Source organism: Lonchura striata, chromosome 5 (genome assembly GCF_050655825.1).
Source record: "Lonchura striata isolate lonStrDom1 chromosome 5, ASM5065582v1, whole genome shotgun sequence".
Lineage (NCBI taxonomy): Eukaryota > Metazoa > Chordata > Aves > Passeriformes > Estrildidae > Lonchura > Lonchura striata.
This window is the reverse complement of record NC_140707.1, coordinates 29,563,855-29,587,548: the sequence shown is the minus strand read 5'-3', so window position 1 is coordinate 29,587,548 and position 23,694 is coordinate 29,563,855. Positions and strand designations below refer to the sequence as shown.

General features: G+C 44.1%; 1 protein-coding gene across 5 annotated transcripts in view; it reads left to right on the top strand.

Moving 5' to 3' along the window:
• Nucleotides 1–23,694, top strand: part of LOC110484447 (USP6 N-terminal-like protein) — a 75,488-nt gene that overhangs the window by 10,978 nt on the left and 40,816 nt on the right. For 3 of the 5 annotated variants that reach the window (XM_021555065.4, XM_085581650.1, XM_085581648.1), the window contains exon 2: nt 1,130–1,211. The exons of 1 other annotated variant lie outside the window; for it this stretch is intronic. The gene's annotated coding sequence lies outside the window, so the exon portion shown is untranslated. Of the gene's footprint in view, nt 1–1,129; nt 1,212–16,309; nt 16,409–23,694 lie in introns of all 5 variants that reach the window. One more of the 5 variants, XM_085581649.1, reaches the window with a different exon arrangement.

Below are 23,694 nucleotides of genomic sequence, written 5' to 3'. Positions count from 1 at the left end.
GGGGAAATGAGTGAGAGGGAATCACAAATGGATTAGACTTGTCTCAGTTCTTTAAATACCAGTTGGCAATGACAGTCTCTGAATCACCTGCAGAGACTGGGGAAAGCAAGCAAGTCTCTCTTTCTCAGTCCAAGGTAAGCCGCTGTGCTGCATGAGTAAGTTTTCTCACAGTTCATAATGAGGTCCAGTTGGCAGGAAGTACATGAGACATTGTCAGGCTGATTCTGTACCTTCCTCTTGCTGATTTGGTGTTTTGACTAGGGACGTTGTCTGTTTCCTTACCTCCCTCAGCTTCCAGATCCTCTATGTGTTAGCGTGCTTGAGGATGGTCCTTCTTCCACCACATTCCTTGCTATCCCCAACAACTGCATGAACAGGATGGAAAAAGTAAAATTACATTAGATGTGGTGACCTTTGCTTCAGTTGTATCATCAGAAAAACTTCTCCTTGTGGCTGCTTAGAATTGTTTCCAGTAAAACATTCCTGCTATCTCTTCTTTGGCATGCAGCAGGCACTTCAAATGCCCGAAATGAGGTGTTTTTGCAGCCTGCAGAGGTGACTTTTGTCACAGCTCTTGCTGGTTAAATGTCTTCTGTGTGACTAAGGTACAAAAGCTTTATACAGCCATCAGTGGAAAATATAAAGCCTTTTCTATTATGACACTATAATGATTATGAAAAAATGGAAGCAACCTGGCTCTGACATCATGTAGGATTTGCCTCCTCTGCAAACTAGAAGAAATTGCACAGGTGCTGTGGAGCAGATCTTCAGCAGCATCTCAGTGAGCACAGTAGGCATTGTAGGTGAACCCTTCCATCCCATTTACCAGTCTCTTCTCTGGCCCTGCATGTAGATGTTATCTTCATTGCAATGGCTGTTTAGGTGGCTTTACTGGATGAACAGTCTTGGTTTGGGACTCATCATCTTGCCTTTTACTTTAGCTTCATTCTGTGATTTTAGAGAAGTCCCCTGATAGCCTCATGCCATGTACCTCTGCTATGATGCCAGGAGTGTGTTCAGGGCAGTGATCTAACACCCTCCTGATTCTCGCGAGATTGTTTTGGCATCCTTCCTTTTCACCAGCCAGCTCATTAATGTAACTAATTACTATTCTCTGTAATGCTTACAGGATTTGCCAGTTCCTGTATGCCTATGGGAATTGTGTTCTGGCTCCTTGTCTGTGCTATAGGAGAAGCTGATGCTCTGAACAGGTATGTTTGTCATGTTCCTTGTGAGGGGAAGAGGGGCTGCATATGGCCAGGGGTGAAATGTGTGCAGGGTTTGCCTGATGGGCATGGAATGGACCCTGTGGTGCAGACTGCTCTGCAGTGAATAGTTATTTTTTCCATCCAGAGGTTTTGTAAAAACACCCAGGCAGAAGATAAGGTTTGCAGGGCTGGAAAACAGTATTACTGCAGAGCAGCCCCTGGGAGGCCATGATCCTTGCTAACACAGGCACTGCCTTTTCCTTCCCGGAGCACCAGCTGGGGAATCCCGGCCGAGCTTGCGGCTGCGCAGGCGGCTGCTGTGCCCTCCTGCTCAGCTGGCCTTTGGCAGCTCCCCCGTGGCGTCCGCCTGCGTCCCCAGCGGGGTGGGAGGGAGCTGTGTGTGTGTTGGTATCCAACCATGAACAAATCTGCTGTTGTTTTCTTAATGCATGGCAAGAACAGCCTGTAGCAGCTTATTCCTCCCTGGATAATTACTGCTCTGCTCTGCCACTGATTGCTCTCAGGAGCGGTGGAGTAGTGCCTCCCCTATGCTGCCTTGTGCATCCTTTTGCCTGAGTTATTTGGTTTGTTATTGCTTTAAGGCATCAGTGCTCAAATAAAAAATCTAATCTGCGCTCTTTGCAGCTGTTTGACATTCTAAGTGCATTGCTTAAGTCACTTGAAGTCCCTGAGATGCCAAACATGCTTTCAGTGATGCCCCTTGCTATGCCACAAGCAGGTCTGCTTGCATCTCAATTTCAATTTCTGGTTTACTTTGAATAGGAGAAAATATAGGGCTGGGTTGCAGTCTACTATTGTATTATCTGGAATTGTGTTCACAGCTGATCAGAGGTGCATGTGCAACTGGAATTGGAATGGAATATTTTGCCATCTGTGGTTGCTCAGGGGAGGTCTGAAAAGCAGGTGCGTGATCCTGCTGTGGGAGCGTTAATGAACAAGAGAGGGTTAGCCTGGTGCACTGAACTCAAACCTTCAGTTTGCCATAGGAGCAAAAGGAGCTCCTTCTGCAAACATCTGTCCCTCATGGACCTCATAAAAATGGCATTGCCTTGCATTTAGTTTGCCTGAATGGCCCACTTGATTGTATAAGGATATAATCACAACTTGCTGCATAGAGCTTTCTTGATCCCTAAGAAAGTGAAATGGATTCATTATGGAAAGAGATCTTTCTTGAAAACCTGGTTCATCCGGGACTGTCTGGGTGGTGCTGCAGACATGAAGAGGAGTAGGAGTCAGGGTGGAGCTGTGTCCACCCGATTCTCTTGTATTTCCCGGGGTTTATCACAGCATGCAAGCAGACGTGCCCTCCACTTTGGATCTGAAAGCACAGCTGGTTAGTTGAGCAGTGCCTGTGCTTCCTGTGCCAGTCTTCTTGTGCTTTTTCTTAATTTTCTGCTGTAAAAGGCCTGTTCTTAAAGGGAAGACCACAATAGGAAGGGAACAGCAAAGGTAGGAGTGCCTCCTTTTGCTAGCAAGCTGTTGCAGGTGTGTCTGAGTTGAGGGAGCCAGCACTGAGTCAGTGTCCCAGACTCCCAGTGACTCAGGCAGCAAAATCCCAGGTAATTCCCTTCTCATGCCTGAATTGCAGTGGATTTCCTGTAATAAACTCTCGCCTTCTGTAGTGACCATGCAGGGAATGCCATCCTCTCCCTCCCAAATGGGTTATGACCAGCTTGGTCCACTGGGGATACAGGTACATGGTGGTGGTGGCACTTCTCTTCCTGCCACCACAGGCAGAAAGTTGATTTATCTCAGTACCCTCAACCTTACTTCGCTCCTTCCCCCCCTCCCCACTCCCTGCCTTGTTTCTTGTTAAGATGGGATAAGTCACAGGAGTTGCAGCTGTCTATTGAGCTTAAGGAGATTCTTATGCAAATCTGAAGGCTGTGTTCTCCTGGCAGATCTGCTTGCATGCGTTATCCACTACTTCATTGTACTGGAAGGAGATCTATTTTCTGAAACATGGTTTATTTTTAGTAAAGATTTTCGCTGTCTAACTGGCAAAAGTTCAGCATTTGCAGCAGGATTTGCAGAAGAAGCAATTTTGCCAAATCCTTGGACTGGGGGAAGGGAGAGGAAATGTTATATTAGCTAGCAAAAAAGCTAAGTGCTGACTTTAAAAACAGCTTAGGACACTGTTGTGAGAACATAAGGGTTGGGTGATGCAAGTTGAGAACAGTGTTGTGTTGCTGCAGTGGATAACTCAGTCTGGGTGGCTCTTGCTTTTCCTTTTGATGGCTGCCACGAGGTTAAACAGCAGTGGGTGGGGAGTGCTGCTCAGGGCAAGGTGGTCAATGAGCCAGCCTTTTGACCTGATGCTGAGCAGTGAATTAGCAGTTACCTTAACTGCAGCATCCATGGGAAAAGTTCTGTCCCTGCAGTGCATTGCACTGTCCTGTTGCAGCCGTGTTTGGGGCCCCTGGAGGCTCACGGAGGGTTGAGCTTTTTGATGATATGGAATGTATCATGGCCGTGTTTGAGTGCCCTTGTCAGATACCCTGAAACGAATAGGGTGGCACGTGGCATGTCCTGGGGCAGTGCTGCAGCTGTCTCCTCTCTTCCCCAGCTGCTGCTCCAGGGACAAACTGTCTGCACATGCCTCATTGCTTTCATGAACTGCTTCTAACTGCTCTGGGTCTTGTACTGCTTTCTCACATGAGTAGCAACCTTTCAGAGGTGCAGGGATATTTTCTTCTTGGTCTTGCATCTCCTCAGACATTTCCACCATTCCTTTTACAAAGTAATCTTTGTTACCATTAGCTGGTAGTGCTGCAAGCACCAGACATCAGAGATGACACCAGAGAGTGGATGACTGTGTCCAAAGCCTTTGGTACTTTTCTGAAAAAATGCGAGTTGATTCCACATTTTGGCATGTAAATAATTAGTTTCCTGCTGTAGGTTAACTCCACCATGCTGCTTTAGCCTTCTTTTTCTTTCTGCCCCAATTCCCCAAGAGACAATTGCATAGCAACTTTGTCATGGTTCCATTAAGAAAACAAGGAGAAATCCTTCAGTTCCAAGTTTTTTCTGAATGTTTGGAAATCAGAAAAATGGAGAGGAAGTGACACTAGGAGTTTAGGTGTGTTCTGCATTTGGAACAAGTTGGTATATGTTGCCTGCAGGTAAAGACCCGCATCTGTGTGAAAGGATTGGGGATGAAACAAAATTTTCAGTGCTGTTTCACTCATTGGGGTAGAAGCACCATGAGAATCAAGGTAGGAGCACTCATTAACTGCCTAGAGCAGTAATCTTCCTAAAGGAATTAATCAAATTTAACCTGATAAAAGAATTTATGCAGTGGGGGAAGTCTCTACCATTTCCTGCCAAGCTTCCTGAGAAGACTAGGAAAAAATAAGTGCCAAAATTACACTCTTCTCTCCATGGGGGAGAGGGCTTATGTCTTCCTAAAGCCTGTTGTTATCTTTCTGTTAAAAACCATCTGTATTAGCTGGCAAATCAGGATTGTTTTAGCTATTCAATTTTCCCTAGTTCCCTGGGGACTTCCTAGTTGCAAACCTATTTGCAAATCCCCTGTCCATCTGGGATGCAGATGATCTCGTTGCCCCAGTGTTGATGCAGAAGGAGGCCCTGTGCTTGCCATACACCTGGTAGCCTGTGGGTATAGAGACTTCATAAGTTTGAAGTTAGTTAGTTTGTTCCTTAGGGAAAGTTTGTGGGTGGTTGGGTTTTGTGGTTTTTTTCTTACACTGCTAATTATTTCAGGGAAATTCCTATCTTATTAGTGCTTTCTCCCCAAAAGCAATTCTCTTCCTCTCTGTCTCTTTTCCTCAGAGGCTGGAAGTATGCTGATATGTTAGGAAAGCCAGTCTCTGTTTTAAATGGCCTTAAGCATGTCAAGATTCAGATCAATTTCCTCTTATAGTGGCTTGCTACAAAATGAGTGGGAATCTCAGGGCATCCCTGGGTCAGCTTTTTTTCTGATGCTCAGGAAGGTTTCATTCCAGACAGGTGAGTTCATGGAGGAGGAGATGTCCACCTCGAGTTTTGTGTACTCTGATAGGAAAATATTTTTTCTATCAGTGAATTTTTGCTGATATCATTGAACTATACTTAAAGTATGTGGGCATGTGTTGTAATCTGCTGGCAAAGACACTGAAATTCAGAGTCCTGGGTTGGCTCAAAGGTTCATGTAAATTGCTAATGTCTGAATCAATACCCTGTGTAACAGGAGCTGCTCTGGAAGGACTTGGATAGAGGCTGAGCAGCCTAATTCAGCATTCCTATCTGCTCTATCTTGACCCTGTGCCTTGCAAATGTGCTGGGTTTTAAGCAGGCTGAGAGCTGAACTTGGCTGGTAGCCTCCTGTCCCATCTCATCTGCTGGGGCAGATGAGGAGCTGAGTGCTGGAACCCACATCTGCATGGGAGGGTGCAGCAGTGGGAATCCTGGCAGTCTCTGGGGTACCTGCAGAAAATAACGGAGCTGACTTCAGATTGCCATTTTAAAACCTCTGTTCAGTGCAGGTGAGCAGTTCTGTGGGCATTCCATAGCTTGTGCTTACCCAGCCCTCCCAGCACAACTGTGCCAGTGTCCCTCAGCTTGGTTTCACAAGCAGAGAGCTCATGCAGCCCTCATGGAGTTCAGCATTTGGTGACTGCCTGAACTGCTGCTTATCCCCAAAGGTGCTTCCGCTCTTCATTGCTCTGTAATTACTTGCCACGAATTGTGTTCTCCCCAGCAGCTTTCACTGTGGTTTTTAAAAGGGAAAATAAGGAACAGTGGACAGATGGACATCTGGGAGGACTGCTGGTAGTGGGCAGGGGGAGTGGTTTTAGCCCTGGTACTTGCATGCAGCATACTCTCCAGGCAGATCCCACTGTGATTCTTGATGAAGTTTCCCTTTTCTTGGCTGGCTCATTGGAAAACCCTTTTCATTCCAAGTTTTGTTTGGAAAGAGAGACGCCCACACAGATGGCTGCTCTTCAGTTGTCATTCATGTTCCTTTCTGCATTACACTCAGGTGAAATCCAGGCTTGCCAAGAAAACATATCCCAGATTTAGAAAGAAACTAAACAGTAAGAATATTCTGCTTCTTCTCTCTAAGCTGGGAATGCAGTGGGCTATCTCATATTTTATCGGTTCACAAGAGATTGTGTTATTTTATCTTTTTGGCTGAGTTTCCTTGTAGTTCTTGTTAGTTTTCCTCAGAGAAAAGGTACAGTTTTCATTAAGGGTGGTTTTGGCTATGTTTTCCTCCTTCCTTGAGACTGAGTGGTTCCACTTTTTCCAGACAAGTGCCAATGCTCTCTGCTTTGGAGTCCTGCTGGTCTTATCTGATAAGAGTTGGGATATTTTTTCTCCTGAGTGGCTCTCAGAATTGCTGGATTGATAAATAGTGTTTTTAAGTCTTTGAGATATTATAGCAGAGGGGAAGGGGAAGAGAACAATAGCATTGCTGAAAAGCATGAGTTTGGTATGCTGGAGATTTATGAGACTGAAGTTACAGCCTCTTGCTTGGATCCCTTGCTAGGTTCCAGGATGCTGTGGATAGTGCAGTCCATAAAACCTGAGTTTTAGGGACTTGCATTGCTCCTGGCCTTTTAGCTGTAGAGAAGAAGCAGAGTTAAGTCACAGCTGGCCATTTTGCAGCTGTGGTTGGACTTCAAGTGCCCTGGAGAGGATTCAGGAGGGTCCCACTCCAGGGTGCCAGGGTGCAGGAAGATGAGGCTGAGAAATAAGGTGAAAATTGCAACCTGAAATGGCAAAGGTTTCTGGTAGGTTTCTAGAAGTGTGGCTTCCTGTCCTTTTCCTTCTTTATTTATCTAACCTTACAAAATTGCTGTGGCAGGGCTGGTGGTAGGCTTTGGGAGGCTGGAAAGATGCCAGTACAAGGAGGTGGCTAGTGCTTCCTTCCAAGTGTATTAACTCATTCCTGAAATACACATTTCTTCTAAAAAATAATTTCTACAGTAGCTGTTTTTGGAGCCTCAGTGGTTATGCTTTGAGTGGAAATGAGGCTGTCAAAGAGTTCTTCAGGAGGACAGGACCAGACACATGCATAGCTTTCAATGGTGCTGACAGTACTGCCATCAGCCCCACGTGTTTGCAGACCTCCATGTTGCATGGTGGGGAGCACACCAAGGAGAAGTGTCGTCTCCCAGGGATTTAGCAGGTTACATCTCTATCAAAGAGGATTTTTTTAAGGGATTGACAATCAATCCTCCACTCCTTGTTTTTTGCCCTCGCATGGTGCTGGCAGCCTAGGTGTGGTGGCTGGGCTTGTCCCACATCCAGGTGGAAGCTATGGGAGCTTTGGAGTTGGGAGGATCCCTGGAGTTGGGAGGAACCCTGCATGGTGTAAGTGCCAGCAGCTGCCAGAACCCCTGTGCTAGTTTTCTACTCAATGCAGTCCTGGATTAAACTAAGTAAAAACCAGGCTAATGGGAGCCAGGATAAATGGCCTGACCATGGTGATTTTCTTTTTGTTATTTATTTCCTAGCATGCAATTGCTGTAATTCTTCTGTGTTACTTTCATCATTCTTTATTTCTGAAAGCATGTTTTCCTTTTTTTTTTTTTTTATTATTTTCCTGAGGGTTTTGGAAAGTGTTTTCCAAAGCTATTGTGGTGGGTATTTCCCCTTCTCTCTCAGAAGCAGCTTTCATTTTGGAATGAATAGCTCAGCATTGTTCACATTGTATTCCACTTTTATGGGCTTTTTTTCCCCTTTGGGCTTTGACAAAAGGGGAAAGCAGTTTCCTAAATACTTCTGGAGTCTTTTGGGTTACTTTGCAGAAAATATTTCTTTCCTGTTATAGAAGGCCTCATATTCCAAAGCTCCAGGCAGGAAAGGTGTTTGCAGCACTCACGTTGGAGTTTCTGAAAATGTGGTTCTTGCATAGCTTTTGCTTGGTTTTGGCCAGGTTCAGTTAAGATTGTGCTGAATTCACCTTTGATCAGGACTTTGTAACCTTGTAGGAGTTAACTTTTGTTGTAACATTTCTAACGACCTAACTTGCTACTACTGGTTTCTACAGAGCATCCCACATGTTAAACCTGTTCCACTCTTCCAGACCAATGCCTATTTTCAAACTCTCCCAATTCCCTGCAGAAATAGCAACTTATTAATAGGATCTTTATGCATATGTGTTTACCAGCCTTGACATAGCTTTGCACCAAAGTGTCTCTTTACCTACATTGCACTCAGAAGCTGAATGCTGTGGTCAGCATGGTGTACCTCTGCAAATCTCCCTTGGTTTGTTCAAAGCATGATGATCTGGCTGTGCAAACACTAAAATTTGCTTCTCTATTTTAAAATGAGTTGCAATAATGAATTTATCCACTCAGGTTCTTATGGAAATAAATATTGTTTATTTTAGATGAGGGTTGATTTGCATTTTTGTATTTTACCCTTCCACTGCAATAGCAGTGAACAGCTTTGGGTTACATCAGCCCAGGTATATGGTACTTGTAGCATATAGCAGTGATGTTTCCTAGGATGTGTCTGACTTCTTCCCTTCTCTTTTAATGATCATTCTCCTTGTTGAGCGGGCACAAGGTCTCCTGCCCTGCTGGGTCCTAGGAGTCTGCTGATCCAGCAGTGAGAGGGTTTTGGTGAGCCAGCTGCAGGGACAGGATGTGAGGCACCAACCACAGAAAGTCACTATGATCTTCTCAGCTGCCACTCGTTAGCATGACCTTGCTGCATTTGCAGTGTGTGATCTGATGCTCAGGAGATAGGTTTCCTGGGTGGTAACTGTCTGAACATGCAATCCCAGGACTTGTTGCAGCTGACCAGCCAAGTTGGATATGCTCTAACAATGTGCTCCTTTGGCTATAGTTCCCTTAAGATGCCAAAAGAAGAATAGAGGGTGGAGGCAGAGAATGCAGTACATGTAGAGATTAATAACCTCTTCTCAAGTCCTTGTTCTCTTTCATCCTTTGAATTAGCTTTTTTCCACCTAGCGTGACAACAGAATTTTGTAATAAAATCCACATGGGAGAAACCAGTGGTGTGTTTTCTAGTCAAAACAACCTTCATGTCATCTGACTATTCAAATGGCAATAGAGAAGTGTTTGGATTAAGAGACTAGAGGTTGAATGCATGTTGAACGAATTAGTTTTTCTCCTTTAATGATGTAATGGTGATGCTCTTAGAGAAACCACAAAAGAAGAACATTTCTCAGAGCATCTCTTCTGAGTTCGTGTGTAAAAACTGCAAACTCAAGTCCTTTTAGTCTCAGTTAAAACTGTTGGGTTTTGTGGTGGGACAGCAGTATGTGCTTGCTGCTGGCAGTGGGTTCGTCTCAGAGCAGAAGAGCTTGTCTTCCTTTTTCAGCCCTTATTCTCCTTTCAAGTCATGCCATGCTGTATCGGCCCCTCTGAGGACATTGGTGATAGGTGTGGAGGGATAGTAATTATTTAGCTCAAAACAATGGTGAATATGAAGTAGACCATTTTCTTCACAACTATTTGCTTATATTGATCTGGAGTAATACTCCAAGCATGGTGATGACTTTTATTTCCATAGGAAAAGATGCACTTTCTTTCCATCTTTAATTCAGTTTCCCTTAAGGTTGTTTGAAGCAACTGTTTTCAGATACCAGCAAAAAATACTGGTGTTCAGCCTTCAGAAGGCTTAATGTGTAGGTTAAATTAAGGGGTAATTTACTAAAGGACCTAACCCTGGCACTGCAGCATCCCTTAGGTAGTCATCATTACCTAAAAATGCCTAAGGTATCATAAGAACTTGATGATGCCCTTCCTTGAAAAATCTGGTTAGAATTAGAGGTCAATTTAAAAATTACAATTTTTTGGAAGGACTCATATTTTACATTTTGAATATTATTTGTGAGTGAAAATGCTGTTTACTTTTCTTTCTGACAGTGAGAGATCCCTTCAGGCATCCAAGGCAAGAGCACCAGGAGACATCTCCATGCTGCAGTAGATTCTCTTTAACTTTTTTGCCTGGTGTATTAAAATCCTTCCAGATAGCCTGGGTTGTGTTTAAATTATCTTATCCTCTACCTTAGCTACAAAGCTCTCTTGAATATTTTTTACTGTTGGTGTTAAAAGAGAACATTTCTGTAAGTAGCCTGATGCCAAGGCTATCAGGATGTTAATTCTGTGTGGAAAAAAAAAAGAAAAAGGAAAAAGTAGTCTATGGACTATATTCTTGAGCTTTCCAGCCTTGGAGGTTTGGCAGGCGTGTTGTGAAAGAGACTCCTGCTTTCCTGATGGAAACCTCTTGAATTAAACTTTCTTTGAGTCAAGGGACTTTGTATGTCTGTGTATGTATGGAAAAGCCTGCGAGTGTACTCGTCTCTCGGCGTCTGTGGAAAAACCAGCTGCTGTGTCTGCTTGTCAGTGTTTGTCCTGGGGATCTGCCTGAAAAGCTGTTTTTTCCATTGCTTGAGCAGAATATCAGGCTTGGCACACTTTGTCATGCAAAGTGATACAGATAGGGTTGGCACCTGGCACACCTTTTAAAGAGCCTGTTATTATAATCTTGCCATAACTCCTTAATTATGCTGTTGAGGTAATGGTAGTGGTATAGTAGTCTAGCTAAAACAATTTCTATACAAACCTAAGTTCATTTTCATTCTGTCCTTCCAGTTTGACATGCTACAAAGGTACAAGGCAGTTCTATTTTTCTGTACTTCTCCTTTGTGTATGTATTGATATCTGTGATAAAATAATCCCATGCTGTTCCTAACCAGCTTGCAAAAGCTGCAAAGATGACACATGGGAAAACAGGCTCGATGTTAATGATTTAGCAGAAAAATAATTAAGATCACAGAATCAGAGTGGTTTGAGTTGGAAGAGACCTTAAAGATCATCTCATTCAACTCCCCTGCCATAAGCACACCACAACGCCTTCCACTAGACCAGGTATAAAATGCCTAATGCTTTCTTAATAGTTATGGTTGTACGCATGAAAATATGATTCATGTATTGATAAGAACACCCTGCAAAAGGTATACAGTGTGAATTTTTACCTATATAAAGCCTCACTTGTAGATGTAACTGTTCATATTTATACCTAAGTATGAATTTATCTAACGAAGAATTAGATATTGGCCTGCACTTGAAAGGTCACAGTGGTTGTGCTTACTGAGGACTCTGTAAAGCTGCATTGATCTGTAAATCGGGCAACCACCTCCTTTTTTGTGGAAATGTGACCCTAACAAAGAGAAGTCTTTAGATTAATTGCAGTTACATACTGTTTTCCTTCCAAATCTAGAATTTCAATTTATGAAAGTAAGAGGGGAACAGAGGCTTATTTAATGCTCCTGAGAAGATTTCTGGGATACCCTTTGCAGCAAAGAGGAAAGGAACTTTCAGCTTTCCCCATTTGCTACACTTGTTCCCTGGTGTGCTCTTGTCTGCAGAGCAGATGCTGGAGGGCACCAGCTCAGTCCAAGCTCTGCACTAAAATGCTCTGCTGGTCTGAGGTAAGTGTAATTGCTGTCTCTCTTTCCTGGGGGCTGAGCTATTCGCCTTCCCTGGAAATAAAGAGGAAAAAAATTAGCTGTATTAGCAGATCAAAAAAGAGCAATCTGCCAGCCTTCCTAATGCATGGGTCACACCGTGCCCGGAGCTGGGCTTTTTGTTAAGAGCAGCTCAAATAAGAAAAGCAAGCAAACCTCCAAACAAAACAGAAACCAAAACCAACAAAGGAAGCATCTGCTATTCAGATGAACTGATATAGGTGAGGGAGGAAAAAACAAGTCATCAGAGACTTCCAAAGGCTTGCTGCTTTAGCCAGGAATCTGCAACTTGAGATTGCAGGCACTTCATAATGTGATGGTGATGCAGATGGTCCTATGGTGCTATCCCAGGCACAATCAGACTGGGTGATGATGCTGAGCTAGGATGCAGGAAGGCCAAGACTCTGGTCTTGCTCTGTTTAGAAGTGTTGAGATGTGCCTCTCCAGGGCAGCTCTGGTTCTGTTGTGGGCAGACAGGAAGGAAGGAAGGAAGGAAACTTTGTCCCAGTATTTGCCTCTGTTTTCACTTTGCATGTTAAAGTGAAGTGTGGCAGTGGTTTGTGGCAGTGCTGAGGGACTTGTTTGGCCACTCTGAATGAGCATCTCTCCATAGCAACAGGAGAGGAGCCTTGGTCCATAGAGCACTTCAGACTGAGGTGGGTTAGTTCATTTGAAAGTCTGGCACAAGGCAGTGATGCTTAGGTTACTTAGGTTTTATTACCATAGCATTTGTAATGCTGGGTTAAAGATGCATCCCTGCAAGCACATGAGCAGGAGGATTTTTATGGTTATTCTCCTAGTTGTCAGAAGCCCAACTGGTTCAAGGTGAGAGAAGAAAGAGAGAAAGGGTTGTTTTAGCAGGATGCCAAATACAAAGAGTGGGTGTAACGTGCCCGCCGGCTGCACTGTCGGCATATAAACCTAGTGAACAGGAGAGAGGACAGACTGCTTGTATTGGCACTGCTGTCAGCTCTCATTTTCTCACAGCTGGGGGACCATGAATACACAGACCCCATTGATGGGATGTCCTGGTTTTAACCTTCTCAGTTGAGGGATTTGTCAGCCCCAAAGCATAACATGTTCCTGTGTGTACCTTTCCAGTAGCAAAGGGTTTCACACCCTTTGCTGAGTGGTCGCTTCCAGCTTCAGCTTATCTGCACCTCTCTGTGGAGCAAGAGGTGATGGGCCCATGGTTTCTAATTGTGATCATCACTCATTATTACTGCCTGCAATGCCCACAGAGCTCAGTTTTTTATCTAACCAGCAACTGGTGAGAGAATCCTTTTGAAACTTTGCAAACTTGATTTTAGTTCCTTAAAATTCTTGGCTTCTTCTAGTCAGAAATGAGTAACCTGGTGTAAGAATACCTCAGTGCTCTTAGTGTGCATGAATGCTTGAAGCAGCTGCCTAAGATGGGAAGCATGACAGGAGCACAAAGAATCAGAAGCATTTTGTCAGCCAGGTTGGAAAGTAGCTACAGCAGTGAGCAAATTATTCCTTTTTTGTGTACATGCAGTGTCTGACATCCAGGCAGAATGCTGACAAGCTGCTGTGGCTTGGAGGACAAGTTGAATGAGCTGCATAAAGTCCTTATGATTTCTTCTCTTAAAGCAAAAGTGGCTTAAAACCCTTCAGAAGAAGAGGCCTTCATATTAATCACGTAGCAATTACTCTCTGATTTTGTTGTGAATTTGTTCTAGAGGGTTGGTTGCCACAAGAAGGATCCCTGCTCCAGGTTACTGGTTTTGGATCTGCTCCTGGTTCAAGGAGATAGAGGTGTCCTCTGTGTGAGCCATGAACCTGTCTCTCCTGGATCTTGCATTCATGCATCTTCTGACAGACAGAGATGCTTTAGAGCGGAGTTGATCAACTTCCTCTTGCTGTGAATGTTTCCACTGTTAATGAAATATTTTTGTTCTGGAGGCAAAACACACCCAAAGACACCCTGGCAGGTTTGTTTGTGCCAGGTTTTGACTCAGATACTTAGTGAAACACAGGAACAGCTTGAAAACAGTGCCCTGGTCCTTCAGCTGCCTGAGGACAAGTGCAGGAGTAAAGTGGTTTAAAGCTCCTTCAGTTCAGTAGCATGCACAGCACCTTCCTGTTCCTTGTGAGTGCACTGATCTTCACAGCCTTCCAGCACCACCTACCAATTAATGGCTTTGAGAGGGCTTGCTGTTTGTGGAAAAGCTGTGATGTAGAGAGGTGATCTTGGTGGAGAGATGTCTTCCTGGAAGTTTGTTGTGTCTGGTGGCACAAAAGGTTTTAAGCATGATCTGCTTGTTGCAACATCTGAGATTCCAGTGGTCTGTGTGGCAGGGATGTCCAAGCAGATGGAGATTACTCTTGCCCTCAGATTTCCTCTACAAAGTCTGTGGCCCATTAATCATGAGGGTGTCTCTTTTTCAATGGGCTGATGGCTGTAGATGCTGGATAAGTTACTTGGGATCTCTGTTCTGGAGTTTGAGCTGCCTTTTGGTAGAGGAAGGGTTGCACTTGTTCTTGTTTCTTTGAACACAGCTTCTGTTTCAGAGTGTCACACTGTGGAGGAGACAGGACATGCTGTGTCTCACTGCTTGGGGCTCTGCACCATAGAAGACATTTCCCCTCTGAATCCTCTGTCCAGGAAAGATGTTCTCTGCAAGAACATTTGGAAGTATCTGTGATCCCCTCTTGCTCTGCTTATATTTCAGACCCCTGTCAGTGGCAGTTTCTTAAGATGCCAGGTCAAAGGGTTTAAATGCAGTAGCTCAAACCTTTCCCAGCTCTGCCCTAATGCCCATGTGTGGTAGCTCAAGAGTGGAAGATCTGCTACACTGGCTCCAGCCAAGGTCCAGATTGGCCAGTATCCTCCCCTGGTGACAACCAGACTGGATCCTCACAGAAGGAGGAACATCAAGATTAAACAGCTGCACCAGTGTTGTCCTCCTGCAGTGTCCATGGTACATTGCAGACACTTTCTATAACTCATTCTGAATAGCAGAACACAACACTATTGTGGGTCACTTGGAAGAAGTATTTCCTCCTTCTGGTTAACTTTTTTTTCCTGCTGTCTCATGGTCTTTCACTGTGAAGAGCTATTCTTTGCCCCTAACATGGTTTGCATGACACCAGTGGGTCCTGCACATTGTTTTCTTTCTTGCCTCAGTACATAGGTTCCTTTCTTTGTGGTGGCCATAGCTTAATATTTCATCATGATCCACTGTCTGCATTGACTGTCCCACTCTGGAGTCTGAATTCAGGGAAATGCTTTGTGGTTGCTTTGAAGGGGATTAGAGCTGACCTCTACTTGAAGGGAATATGGAGTAATGTCAGATTTAGTTGCAAAAGCACTCTGTGCTTCTAGCTGGAAGAGTTGTTGAATACACTGAAGAGAAGGAATTTAGAAACATGTCCACATGACCCCACATCTATTATTCAGCAGGCATTTCTGTTGTACATCTTGCATTTATTTTCTTGCTAAAACTTTAGGCAATTTATCAGTGTTGCCATTCTGTAACTGGACACCCCTTTGCACTGTCTGCCTCTCCAGCCAAAACTGAAGTGAGAGAGATGTTAGCTAGAGGCATGATCTCAGCAATTCATCTAGACAAAGACAGAAGTTGGCTGCTCTCTCCATTTATTCACTTAGTTTAAAGTAAGTCACAAATGAACTGGTTTCAGTTTTCCAATGCTGTGAGAAGATAACCAGCCCCATTTCCTAAAATTTTCCAGAGCTGATGTCCATGCACATAGAAAAATCCAACACATCCAAAGTCTATCTCAGGTTCCTACACAAGAGCACCACTGCTTGAGATGGCTTGATGGAAATAATAGTGCCTCCAGCAAATTGGTAATCATGTTCCACAACAGATAGTACACTTAACAGCAGCTTAACTTCCTGTTTTGTCTGTAGGTTTTTCTGATCTCTCCTCAGCAAAGATTTATATTTGAATGTCTGTGGATTTCTGTGTTGTGCATATTGCTTGGTATGGACCTTAAAGGCAATGGTAAAGCTTTGCCAGCTCTTACATCAGGTGAGGTGCGGAAGGGAGCAGCCCAGAAGTTATGCCTGCAGATTTCTACTTTTCTGCTAAGCCTTGTTTTTTCTGTGCTGGTCCATGTCGGAGGATTGGAGATGCATCAACAACAATAGAGTAAAAACTGTATGGTAACTCGTTCTGGTGAAACTTTCCTGTGTGTCTTGGTTTCTCTTTCCAATGAAATTTCCTGGAAATTCTCTCCCCAGCTTCTGGTGCCTGTTCCTGTCAGATTGAGAATGGCCTTTGTCCATGGCCAGGGCTCCCAAGCACTAAGATGACTAATTGATGAGTCTGAGTGGAGGAAATAGCTGCCTGCCTGATCAGATGCTGATGGCTTAGCAGGACATTTCCTCTCCTCCTGCTTTTTTGGTGTCCCACATTCTGTGAGACTTGTATTCACTGTGCATGCAGGATTTGTTCTTCACCTGTGACCAGAACGTGACTGGTGTTTCTTTAGGAATGACAGCAGCAGAACCAGGTAGCTGTCATCTGCTCTCCAAAAAGCTTTTGGTTGCTGTTTTCTCATATGCTACAACAAAGCACTGCAGATTTCTCTGTCTTTTGCTCCAAATGCAAGTAGCTTTCTTTGGTCTTTTGTGTTCCTGAAGAACCTTGTGGCAACACTACATCAAAATTCTGCTGTTCAAGTTGAATAGTGCCATGGACATATCCTTTCCCTGAACGGAGGAGCAGAGCCTGGACCAAAGGTGAGAGATGTTACACATTAAACAAGGTGACTTGACACAGTCTATCTGGCATCAGTGGTCCTGAGAGCTAAACTTTTGTGGGGTTTGATGTGCCCGTGTGTCCTTTCCACTGTGAGATGAAACTTGGCAAAGTCTGGCTTTGGAAAGCAGAATAAAATGCTATTGGATAACTTACTCCTGACCCTCTGCCTTCCGGCTCGAGCAGAGGCTGCAGAAGAGTGCCAGCCTTTGTCAGTCTGAATTCAAGGGGCTGCTGTCCCCCAAGGTGCAAGGGATGGAGAAGCTTTGCAGCAGGTTGGGAACAAGGAACATCTGTGGCTGTGTGAGTGTTCTGTGCTCACGTGGCAGAGAGTGTCTGTCAAGGCATGGGTTTACAAACATAGGAGCTCATCAATTAGAGCAGCCGGATGGTGTGGCAGAAGGCCCGGACTTGGGTAAGCTTTTGAGCAGCTACTCAAAGGAAGAGGCAGTTGCTGTAACATTCATAAACTTGACTGTGAGCAGACTTCCCAGTTGCCTCATCCTCAGTAGAGACAAGGGAGTATAGCCAGGAGCTGCTGCACTCATTCCAGGGGAGATGGCAGAGAGCAGCAGGCTTCAGAGTTAATTCTCTTCATTAATTCCCATTAAAAATTTCCACCTTCAAAAGCCTAAATGAGCAGAGGCCTGCCAGAGCAATATCCCAAGTGGTAGCTTTTCCTATTTTTTTTTCCTCTCATCTTGTGAGATTCATATGGAGGAGAATGCTTTTGGAGTCTCAAGAAAAATAGCAACAAAACAACGCTAAACATTGGCTATAAAAAACCTACTTATTTGTTGCATATGTTGAAATGGGACAATGGGGGCATCTCATGCAAGCCCCTTGTTATTTTAGCTTTTATCTTTGCCTCATATGTAAGGTGTAATATTTTTAAAATATTATTCCTTTATATTTGGAAATATTATATAATATCTATTTGTACAGTGGTTTAGCTTCCAAATACCTTCACTCTCTGCATGTCTCTCAAGGCAGCCAGGTGTGCTGTACCTGGTTTTATGGCTCTATGTCTCACACAAGCTAGGCTGACCTATCCGGTTGAGAGCATTTTCCCACACTGTTGTCTTGTTTTCCTTTTTAAATTTTTCCTGTTTTCCTCCTGAAAAGTAACAGTGGGTGGTGTGAGGAACAGAGTCAGGAATTCAAGGATAACTGCTACGCTTGTCCTCAGTTCACCTTCTCATGTCTCTCACCATGACAGCCTGTGTTAGCAAAGATGACAGTGTGTTAGCCAGAAGAAATGCATGTTTTGCTGTTTGAAGAATTGGCTAATCATTACATGCCTCATCTTTCCCATTTAAGAATGTGTTCTTTAAAACTGCCTGTTTTCTCCCAAGTTTGTATCTCTTTCAAACAGCATGAATTTTGTTATAAGGTCCTCTGCAGCAATGTCATGAATCTGATGCTGTTTCCTCCAGAGAGGCTCAAAGTGCTTCTGTGCATCAGTTAGGGAATGGCCTCCATAAGAGGATAAAACTTGCAAGGGGTTCTTTTTGGTTTTTTGGGGTTTTTTTTAAAGGTACTTTTACAGATGTTGTGGTTAAAGGCTTCTATATTTAAAACCCTAAATCTTGGAATGTGGCTCCATAACAGTACATAGTGGGATTTGGAAAAAGTCTGCTAAAATTGCATATAAGTAATAGTGAAACAGTTAGGTCATGTTAAAGTTGTTAGACTTTCTGGTGCTAGTGCATGTCTTTTGGGGGTTTTTAATGAATGTTTTTCTTTTTAAAAATACAAATAATGGACCTACCATTTTAGACAAATGTCCCTTTTTTAGGATGGTGATTTTTTTTTCTAGTAAATGGCTTTTTCAGTGGGAGCTGCCTTGCTCTTCCCGTCTGATCTCTATGCCCACATCTCTGAATGTTTCCATTCCAGAAAGGAGGAGGGTTCTGGTGCCAGCAGGCAAACTTAAAAAGCTGCAGTGCAGGGAAGTTCTCAGTTCCGAGGCATTTGGAATGAGCAAGAAAAAAAACAACACCAAAACCCCTTAAACTTTTACTGCCATGCAAAAATAACAGAAAAACTTGCTTCTTGTTTTCTGTAGTCCTTGTCTTGCTAAAGTACTGAAATGGAATAATCCTGTCATCTCCTAAAAAGAACCTGAGATATTTAAGAGCATGCAATAGCTTTTAAAGAAAATACAGTGTTTTATCTGTTGAATGCTGCAGTTGTGCTCTCACACTTGATGACTTAAAGTGGGACTTTTGGGTGCTGCTTAGATTCAGGACACAGGTAATGGCTCTCTTTCCCCACATGCAATGCTATTACTGGTGTTTGTCACACCACACACCCAAGTGGTGCCCAGTAGTTGTGCTCACCCCTGTGCCCAGCATCTAACTCCAGCCATCCTGGTGGAGCCGAGTTTGAATTAGGCAATTTTTTTCTATCCAAGCCTCCTAAGAGCCTATTGAGAGAGAAGGGGAATGGCTTTTCTTTCCAAGAGCAGCTGAATGCAGTGCCCTAGTTACCATGGTTTTTTAAATGGAGTACTTCAGAGAATGTACAAAAGCATCTTTAGTACTTGCAGTACAAGGAGAATGAAAGGACCTAGATTGTGTCAGCAGTGTAGCAGAGGCTTAAGTGAGTATCATTCATTTATTGTTAGGAGATGACCCAATTTGGATTGTATTTATGGAGTTGGAGGAGAGAATGGACCTGTTTCAGATTACTTTTGAGCTTTAAATGTACTTACAGGCTTTGTGTAGGAATTGCATTGGCTCCTGCTGGGTAAACAGAGCCTTTCCCCATGAGGAAACAACATGAGGGTGTTCCCCATGTAGTGGAGCAGTGATGCATCCTGGCTTCTCTTGTGCTGCCAAAATGGGTTGATTCATACCACATCTCTCCACATGGCAATGTACTGGATGGGGAAAAAAAATGAGCTGTCAGACAGAACTTGTCCAGCTCATTTTTATTTATTTTATTGCATTTTCCTGCAAGGATTTTAAAGCCTCCAGTTACTATATAATTTTCTGTCTAGTTCCAGCTAAGCAGATCCTTAGCTGAAGGTTGTGGCCCTGCAAAGGGCTGGTGAAGGTAATAGGGTTGGTTTCCCCCCACTTCCTGTAAAACGGTGGGTGGTCTGTTTTAAATACCTGTGTCATGGTTCATTGGTGCCTTCTTTTACCTGACTGTGATGGCAATATCTGCATCTCCTTCTGGGAGTCTCCTACTGTCCTTTGAACAGTTTAGGTACTGCTGAGAGGAACATGTCATCTGTAGATCCTGTGAAGGATGTAATTTCTTGAATTATTTTTTTCTCCTGCATGGGTTCCTGTAGTCATTACATTAAACTCAACCCTGATGCAAACCACTTTCAGAAGAGTCCAGAGCAGAAGCTGCTGTGCTTAAACCCATCTGCAAATTTGAGAGGGGGAAGTGAGATGAGCATGGAAAACTCATAGGGAACTGAAGCTTGGTTAAACTCAGCTTTTTCAGCAAAAACTACATGTTAGTTCAGATGGGTCTGTGTGAAGAGCATTTGAGTTGCATTGTCAATTCATTAGCAGCGTTCACATTCATTTCAGTGGAGCCAGGGTTGCAATCTTCTGCTAACAGATGCTTTAAGTCTGTACTTCTTCCTCTGGAGAGGCACATCTGCCTCACATCCTCTGCAGCCACCGGCTTTTATAGGGAGCCCTTTCCCCATGAAGAGCAGGAGAAATGCATCTATCCTTTCCTACAGGTGTCCCAGCAACCCACGGTCTGGTCTGCTCCAAAGGGGGGCTGCATTCCAGCTCCAGAGGTATATGGCAGCATGGTCACTGGGACACCCACTGGAGGAAGAGCGGGCTGTCTGGACTTGTTCCTTTTGAAAATACCATCAGCTGTGAAGTCTGGATGCATCCAAGCACCAGTGCATCCATGCCCAGGCTATGCTGGCACCACTTGGCTTCTGCATTAAGGGGAAGTTGTTGCTCTGTAAGAATCAGCATCCAATGCCTTTAGAGAACCTGCTGGCTGGAAAAGCTTTTTTGTTTGTGAGCCAAGGTAGCAAAAGTATGTTAAATGCAGGTGTACTGCACAGCTGGAGGTGGGGACTGGCAGGTGGTCTCACAGGGTAGAGTTCCTGGGGTCTGCCAGCACACCAAGGTCAGAGCAGCACCAGGTTGCCTGCAGCAACTGCAGAATTGAGCATGTAGGGGCAAACTGGCATTTCCTCCTTTTCCTGGCTTTCGCAGGAGTGCAGATGGTAGGTTTTGATAACTACAGGCTTAGTACAGAGAGGTCTGTCTAGTGTGGGATATGTAAACCTCAGTTCAGGCTTGGATATGTTCCTTTTCTGTCTGTAGGAGGTATAGGCTGATTATTCTGTTCTGTTCCTTTTTTCCTTCCTGTTTTGGTTTTTTTTTTTTTTTTTTGGGTTTTTTTTTTGGGTTTTTTTTTTCCCCCACTCCAATTTCATAGTGTTGATCCAAGTAAAGGGTAATGAAAATTAAGTAACTTTGCCTGCCTCTTACACAGCTACTGCTGTGTGTAGTTAGCAATTTAATGAGAAATGAGGCAAGGCAGAGCTATATTTTGATCTTCTATAGCCAAACTGGCTGTGCAGGACTTCAGAGTAAGATGGGATAGTAATCGAGTGTGATGTTGTGGTATTTAGGGCAAGATCACAGGAAAAGCATTGTATTTCTTAGAACAGGATGGAGCCTTTCATGTGATTTTTTTTTTTTTTTAATTTTAATTCTGTAATCTTGATCTGTTGTCTAAGAGCAGGAAGGTATCCTAAATTTGGAAATGTATTTCATCTCCTTAAGGAGCAAAAGATTCCATCTTGGTCTGTCTAGGAAGCCCTGGTGTCCCCCTGGTGTGGGGCATCTTGTTTGGCAAATGCTGTGGTTGCTGTGCCCAGGGCAATGCACTGAGAGATCTTTAAACTTGCATTAGAGCTGGAGCATTTTTGTCTGTTGCTGTTGGCTCACCTCCAAGGTATGTTGTGGGTAGTGCGGTGCTGGCCCACACAAACTTCCCCTTCGCTGTTGTTTCTCATACCTGAGAAGTCACTCCAGAGCAGCTCTTCACTGGTGCTTCCCACCTGGTAAAATCTGCCTGTATGGGTTGTCTGTCATTGATCTGGCCTGACTGCTAGGCTGACTCCTTCCAAGCTCACTGGAGTTTCAGAAGAAATAAAAAAATAGCTTTAATGTCAGTGGCCTTGTGTCAGGACGTTTGGTTACTGCTTTTTTGTTCATCCTGCTAGCTTTTCTCCTAGATGTCTTAGGCATGTGCAGATTATAATTGAATTTCCTCCTGAATTTAATAACTTTGAAAGGACTAAAATCAATAGCTGTTTGGAGCTATGATTGGGGATGCAAAAACTTTCATGCCTTTCCCTTCTACAGCAGATAATGCTTCAGGTGCAAGGGGGAGTGCGGGGCTGTGCTGTAAAGCAATCCACTGCATGTCTGCAGCCAGAGTCCTGTTTCAAGCCCTATGGGGTAATGTTGGGATAGTCCTTTAATCTCATGTGTGACCCTCAGCTTTTAAAGAGCACAGCTGAGCCTGTTTTTTTACCTTGGCAAGTTTGAGTCCCATGTGCTGTGGTCTTCAAACTTGGGGTCCAGAGCGTGGCTTTTCTGCCACTGTACTTCTCCCTGATGCTTTTAATCTGGTTTCAGTGTAATATCCCTGTCTGCTTTCTCCTAGTAACCTCTTGCCCCATTTAACCTCATTTGTATGGAGTAGAAACTCTACAGAGTTTATTTTGTACTTTCTGAGAAGATGTAGTCTGAAGTTAATTGAGGGAAGACAGATGGGACCTGCTGGCTCTTTGTATGCCAGCAGCCCATCAAGGGTGTAAAAACGAAATGTCTGATGGCTTGCCAGCATGAGCTTGTTAGTGTGTTACCACAGGGTGGTTAGGACTTGGGGGACACAGGAATGACTCCTTACTAAGTTGGGCTGCAGTAAAGTGTCCACAGAACAGGTGACACATATACCCCACTCTTTGGAGAGTGCTGGGTGGTCCAGCCACCCAAGGACCCTCTGCCTGGACTGGAGAGCCTACAGGTTGGCCATGGTGTGACATGCTTGAGCACCTCTACCGTGGCTGGGTGTGGAAGTTCCAGGATTGGCTTGCTCATCACCTGCCTGGGCTCCACTGTTGCATCCTTGAAGCCTCAGGGAGAACTGTGAGCTCTTTTCTTGAAAGACAAAGGACAAAATGCTACAAACCACAACAACTTCCACGCTAAAAATACCATAAAAGGTTGTGTCCTTAGGAGCTGGGCATGGGAGTAGTTCCCACCCACATTATTGCAGCATGAGTCACCAGGCTATTACAACTGCTCTCCGTGTGGATGCCCGGCTGAAGATGCAGGGCAGAAGAGAGGAAAGGGTGCTGCTCTGTAACACTGTGGAAGTGATGAAGAATTACGAAGAAGAGGATGACATGCGGGCATACATGAACACTTTGCTTTCCTTTTGTTAATTTGTTTGTTTGTTTGTTTGGTGCATTTTTCGTTTGTTTTGTTTTTTGGAACTTCCAGCAAATGGAATTTGCTGATGATTTGAGCTTAAGGCATTTGGAGCTAAGAGTCTTCTGAATATGCAGAATCCCCCAGTTTGCTTTTAGGAAGCACAGTAATTGCTACGTGATTAATATGAAGCTGGAAAACCCCTCTGACATGGAAGTACGTTTTATTTACTCTCTTTAGGCAAAGGGGTTTTTTCTCTCACTATCCTCTCTCCTCATCTTCATCCTTTAACCCCCTACCCTGATGCCAAAATAGGCTGTGTGTCATTGTGACAGATAGTGTAAAAGCACATCTCCCTTACATTGTGCCCTGCTCTTCCCTGTGCTCTTTATCCAACAAGCAGGTATTAGGGAGTAAACTTTTTTAGGTTGTTTGGGTTTCTTTCCTGAGACACCACCCACCTGTCCAGGCCCCAACAAGGCTATGGGTATTGTTTTCCCTTTTCCTTCCTTTCTGCTTGACGTCTTGCCTATCAGGGTTTACCGGAATAAGTTTGTCAGTGAGAAATTCTATAAAAAACTTCCTTTATTTAGACACCAGCCCACTAATGACATCATGAGGGCACATCTTCCAAGTTCCTCCAGGCTGAGCAGAGGGAGGTGGTGGCTGTGAATCTGAGCCCTGCCTCTTTCCCAGTACACCAGTGGCTGTCCTTCAAAATAACCCAAATCTTCCTCCTCCTCCTTTGAGTACAGGGAGGCCCCCCCAGCACACTGAAGCATCTTTAGCAAATGTTTTAGCAGTAGAATATAGATAGCTGTGGTGGT